At 44.0% G+C, this 6139-nt stretch overlaps 1 non-coding gene across 1 annotated transcript; it reads right to left on the reverse strand.

Moving 5' to 3' along the window:
• Positions 1-5644: 5644 nt before the first annotated feature.
• On the reverse strand, positions 5645-5777 carry LOC114812638. Its single transcript, XR_003760289.1, has one exon. It is a non-coding gene; the product is annotated as a small nucleolar RNA SNORA7 (small nucleolar RNA).
• Between the last annotated feature and the right edge of the window lie 362 nt (positions 5778-6139).

Consider the following 6139-nt stretch of genomic DNA (forward strand, 5'->3'; position numbering starts at 1 on the left):
GAATGACTGGGCAGGAGGCCCCTGGCTCTGACCCAATCAGCCATGAAATTGTCTCAGAACATTGAGGAACTATCCAGGGAAGCCACATCTTTTTATGGTATTTCTTAAGCACTGGCTATGTGATGGGCACTGTTCTAAACACTGGGATAGATACAAGCTAATCAGATTGGACACAGTCCACATCCCACATGGGGATCACAGTCTTAATCCCCACTCATAAACAATTTCCACAGCCTAGATCTACTGACAATATCCAATACTTTGCTATGGTCTATCTAGGAAAATGGTTTAGCGGTCTTTGTACTATTCCCTGTACTCTTCCCATAAATGATGCACAACAAGGATCATGTCAGCTGTGTCATGCTATGATCTGAAGCTAGATGGTGAACCAGGGGTATTCTGACTAGGATCTTGCTGGTAATGGAGAGCAAGGTGATGCCATGATAATTGCCACAATCTGATTTTTTTAAAAATAGTACTTGTTAAGTGCTTACTATGTGCCAGACACTCTACTAAGCACTGTACAAAATAATCATGTTGGACAGAGTCCCTGACCCACGTAAAGCTTACAGTTTTAATCTCTATTTCACAGATGAGTTAATTGAGTCACACAGAGGTCACACAACAGACGAGTGGTGAAGCTGGAATTAAAACCCAGGTCCCCTGGCTCCCAGGTCCTAGCTCTTTCCACTAAGCCATGCTACTTCTCAGTTTGTGCTTTTCTTTTTTCTTCTTGAAGTTGGTGATGATGGTGGCATCTTTGAGATCTTGGGTCATTTCGTCAGTGGTCCATATATTGAGAAAGAGCTTGTGTAATTGCTTAAACAAGATGTCCTCTCTGTGTCAAATGGTTTTCCACAGTCTCTGTTATAGTCACAGTAGGATGGGACAGACGAATACAAGATGAAGTCCTGGGACTATAGACCTCTGGACTGTAGGCTCATTGTGGACAGTGAATGTGCCTGCTAATTCTGCTTTATTGTACTCTCCCAATCTCTTAGTACAGTGCTCTGCACATAGTAAGCATTCAATAAACGCCACTGATTGATTGACTTCAGCTTCCTAACATTCTAAAGTTTGAGGAGACCTCGCATGGACTGTGTCTCTTCAGTCTTCCTAGGATGGAACAGGCAGAACTGACTTGGGGAGTGGCAGGAATTTCATGCTGCTGATGTCTCTTCACCTGTTTAGTGGTGATTTAAGCTCTTGCTCCCAGTGAGGTACTGGAGATCAGAAGGAACACATTTCCAAAGAAGAAAATCATGAGCATCCAACTTCTGTACAATAAAATATAACTGATCTTTTTAGTGGTGAGCTTCATGGTTATGTAATGCCTGAAATTCTACTAGAATCGTAAGCAGCATGGCCTAGTGGAAGGAGCACCGTCCTAGGAGTCAGAGGACCTGGGTTCTAATCCTGGCTCTGACAAATGCTTGTGGTGTGACCTTAAGCAAGTCACTTAACTTTTCTATACCTCAATTCTCCATTCTTCCTCTACTTAGACTGAGTCCCATGAAGAACAGGGATTGTGTCCAACCTAATTAATGTGTATCTACCCGAGCACTTAGAACACTGTTTGACGCATAGTAAGCGCTTAACAAATACCATTAACAAAACAAAAAGAACACTGGGGAGTTGATAATGGTAGGCACTGAATCCCTAAACAGGTAATCCCATCCAATGACAGATGATCGTATTTACTTTCCTGAACCAGAAACTATCAAAAATTGATGTATTTGGTATTTTCAGTGCATAAGCTATCCACCTTGGGGTGTTGTATGTTTTATATTTAGCATACTGGCAAGTACGTATAGGCCCTTAATAAATGTTTGCTGTGATGATAACCATGATAATGATCTAGTCTATCCAGGTTTCTTTCTTTCTTCTGTTTTATCCCATTTTGCTTTTCAGAGTGCTCTATGAAAAAGATGATTACTCATGCCTCTCCCATTATTTAGGCCAGGCATTTTCAATCTTTAGTAGAACTTATACCTCCCAATATTATAACTGCAGTACCCTTTGTTTTTCCCTCCCGTCTTCCCCACCCATCTCTTTACTTTGAGAAGCAGCGTGGCTCAGTGGAAAGAGCATAAGCTTGGGAATCAGAGGTCATGTGTTCGAATCCTGGCTCCGCCACTTGTCAGCTGTGTGACTGTGGGCAAGTCACTTCACTTCTCTGTGCCTCAGTTACCTCATCTGTAAAATGGGGGTGAAGGCTGTGAGCCTCACATGGGACAACCTGATTACCCTGTATCTACCCCAGTGCTTAGAAGAGTGCTCTGCACATAGTAAGCGCTTAAGAAATACCAACATTATTATTATTATTTACTGATTTTCCCACAGCACCCCAATATCCATCCCACAAACACCCAGAGGCTTATTCATTAGCGTAGCCCCAGAAATGAGAAATTGCCCCAGTTGCTGTAACATGCTCCCCAGAGTTTTGGGGTCTGGCGGTTTTCCCCACTTTACTGTAAGCTCCTCGATGGGAAGCAGAGAAGCAGCGTGGCTCAGTGGAAAGAGCATGGGCTTTGGAGTCAGAGGTCATGAGTTCGAATCCCAGCTCTGCCACTTGTCAGCTGTGTGACTGTGGGCAAGTCACTTAACTTCTCTGTGCCTCCGTTACCTCATCTGTAAAATGGGGATTAAGACTGTGAGCCCCACGTGGGACATCCTGATTCCCCTGTGTCTACCCCAGTGCTTAGAACAGTGCTCGGCACATAGTAAGCTCATAACAAATACCAACATTATTATTATTATTATTATTATTATTAAGCACTATGTCTTCTAATTCCATTGTACTTCCCCAAGCCCTCAGTAAGGTGCTCAGCACACTCCAGGTGCTCAATAAATCCAAATGATTGATTTATTGAGTGATGCTTTGGGGGCTGCAGGGGGGATTCTACCTGACCATTACCTCTCACTTCCCTTCTTTCCCAAACACCTCCTCCCCACCAAATTACCTTTTCCCCCACAGAAACTTCCAATTTTCTGACCTGCTCCAATTCTCTAAGGTCATTATGCCGTATTTGGTCTCCATACCCAAACAGTGTTCTCTTGATGCACAAATTGTCACCTCAACACCTCCCTCTCCACTGAAATCACTTTCCTTGTTCCCCTGTCCCTCCACCAATCTCATACCACTAACCTGCAACCCTGGATCACTTCCATAGATCATGTCCTTCACTTCTGTGTTCGAGCTGTGGAGTGCTGCCAGCAGAAATGCAGACACCAGGCTGACCTCATAAAAATAATTATGGTATTTGTTAAGCACTTACTCTGTGCCAAGCATTGTTTGAAGCACTGGGGTAGATACAAGGTAATCAGGTTGGACACAGCCCCGGCCCCACATGGGGCTCAAAGTCTTAATCCTTATTTTACAGATGAGGTAACTGAGACACAGAAAATTTAAGTGACTTGCCCAAGGTCACACAGCAGACAAGTGACAGAACCAGGATTAGAACCCATATCCTCTGACTCCCAAGCCCATGCTTTTGCCACTAGGCCATGCTACTTTTTGATTTCATCCTCACCTATTTTAACTCTGCCCTCTCCTCTGCTTGGCAAAATTATTTCTATTGACTCGTATGCCCGTTGGAAGCATCAGCTGTCTCAGACTTATAATTCCCTCCTCAAATCCCTTGTCCCCCCTTCCTCCCACCATCTCTTGCCCCTAATAACCTGGCCACCCAACTTTATCTATAAAATTGAAATCATCACATGTGATCTCCCTAAAATCTTCCCTCCTCCTTTCCAGGCCCTCCCTCCTCCTGCGCCTTCTTTGATTCTCCCATATTTCCCAGCAGATTCTCAAGAGCTCTCATGCCTCCTCTCAAAATCTACCCCCTCCACCTATACCTCTGACCCCATCCCTTCACACCCTTTCAAAAGACTTGTCTCTTCTCTTCTTCCCTCCCTAACTGCCATCATCAATTTCTCACTTTCCAATGGCTTCTTCGCCACTCCTTTCAAACATGCTCATGTCTCCCCTATCCTAAAATATCTCTCCCTTGACCCCATGGCTCCTTCTAGTTATTGCCCAAACTTCTTCCAATTATTCCTTGCCAAGCTCCTAGAGAAAGTTGTCTGCACATACTACCTCCAACTTCCTGTCCTCCGATTCTCACCTTAATCCCTCCAATCTGGCTTCCATCCCCCCTCACTCCACCAAAACTGCCCTCTTTAAAGTAACCAGTGGCCTTCTTGCTAAATCTGATGACCTCTACTCCATCCTAATTATCCTTGTCCTCTCAGCTGGCATCGACACTGTCAATCACCCCCTTTTTCTGGAAACATTATCCAACTTGGATTTACTGACACTCTCCTTTCCTGCTTCTCCTCCTACCTCTCTGACTTCTCATTCTCAGTCTTTCGTCGACTCCTCCTTTGCCTCTCTCTCCCTAACTTTGGGTGTCCCTCAAGGTTCACTTCTAGGTCCTCTTCTATTCTCCACCTATACCCTCTTCCTTTGTGAACTATATTTGCTCCCATGGCTTCAACTCCCATATAAACATGGATAATTTCCACATCTACCTCTCCAACACTGAACTCTGTCCTTTTCTGCAGTCTCACATTTCCTCCTGTCTTCAGGACTACTCTACTTGGATGCCCTGCCTGCACCTAAAACTTAACATGTCCAAAATAGAATTCCATATCTTCCTACCCTACCTCTGTTCTCCCCTGACTTTCCATCATTGTAAGACAACACCACCATCTTTCCTGTCTCACAAACCCATTACTTTGGCCTTATCCTCAAATCATCTCCCTCATTCAACCCATGTACTCAGTGTGTTACCAAATCCTGTTGGTTCAGCCTTCAAAACATCACTAAAATCCACCCTTTCCTCTCCACCCAAACTGTTTCCATTCTGATCCAAGAAATTACCATATTATACCTTTACTACTACATCAGCCTGCTTGCTGACTTCCCTGCCTCCTATCTCTCCCTATACCAATACTTGATTCACTCTGTTACCTGAATCATTTTTCTAAAAATTAAAAAATTAAAAAATCAGTTCACTTCTCCTCCCTCCTCAACACCTCTAATGGTTCCTTATTCAACTCTGCATCAAGCAGAAACTCCTTACCATTGGCTTTTAAAGCACCCAATCAGCTCTCCCCCTCTTATTTTACCTCACCCATTTCCTAGTACATCCCACTTGCACAATTTGCTCCTCCAATACCAATGTACTCACTGTACCTGAATCTCATCTATCTCACCACTGATCACTTTCCCTTGTGATGTCTCAGCCTGGAACTCCCTTCCCTTCCAAATTTGTCAGACTACCATTCTCCATGTCTTCAAAGCTTTATTAAAATCATATCTTCTCAAAGAGGCCCTCCCTGGCTAAGCCTTCATTTCTTATATGTTTGGATCTGCACCCTTTAAGCAGTTGGTAGTCACCCCACCCTCAGCCCCACATCTTGTCTTTTCTTATGGTGTCTCCGACCTATAGTGACACCATGATAACATCTCTCCCAGAACGCCCCACCTCTATCTGCAATCATTCTGGTAGTGGATCCCTAGAGCTTTCTTGGTAAAAATATAGAAATGGTTTACCGTTGCCTCCTTCCGCGCAGTAAACTCAAGTCTCCACCTTCGACTCTCTCCCATGCTGCTACTGCCCAGCACAGGTGAGTTTTGACCTATAGCAGATTGCCTTCCACTCGCTAGCCACTGCCCAAGCTAGGAATGGGTAGGCCTCTGCTTGACTCTCCCTCCCATAGTCAAGACTGGTAGAGTACTGAGAACTCTCCAGGTGTGAACCTAAGAGGGATCAGCCCCACATCACTTACATACATATCCATATTTTATTTTACTCCCTATTTACCCCTTGAGACTCTAAGCTCTCTGTGGGGAGGGAACATTGGAACATTTCTACCAACTCTGTTATATTTTTCTCTCCCAAGTGCTTAGTACAATGCTCTGCCCACAGTAAATGCTCAGTAAGTACCATTGATTGACCCATTTACTCTGCTTCAGTGCTCCTGATGAGACACACATTCTGGGGAACAGGTGATCACCCCAAAAGCTCTTTCCCGTAGCAATAATTCACTACTAAAAATAGCCCAGTTTTAAAACTTGCTGATAATTTTCAAGTGTATGAGGAAATAAAATAATTTTGTTGGCACTACTTAT

This window comes from Ornithorhynchus anatinus, chromosome 5 (assembly GCF_004115215.2).
Source record: "Ornithorhynchus anatinus isolate Pmale09 chromosome 5, mOrnAna1.pri.v4, whole genome shotgun sequence".
Lineage (NCBI taxonomy): Eukaryota > Metazoa > Chordata > Mammalia > Monotremata > Ornithorhynchidae > Ornithorhynchus > Ornithorhynchus anatinus.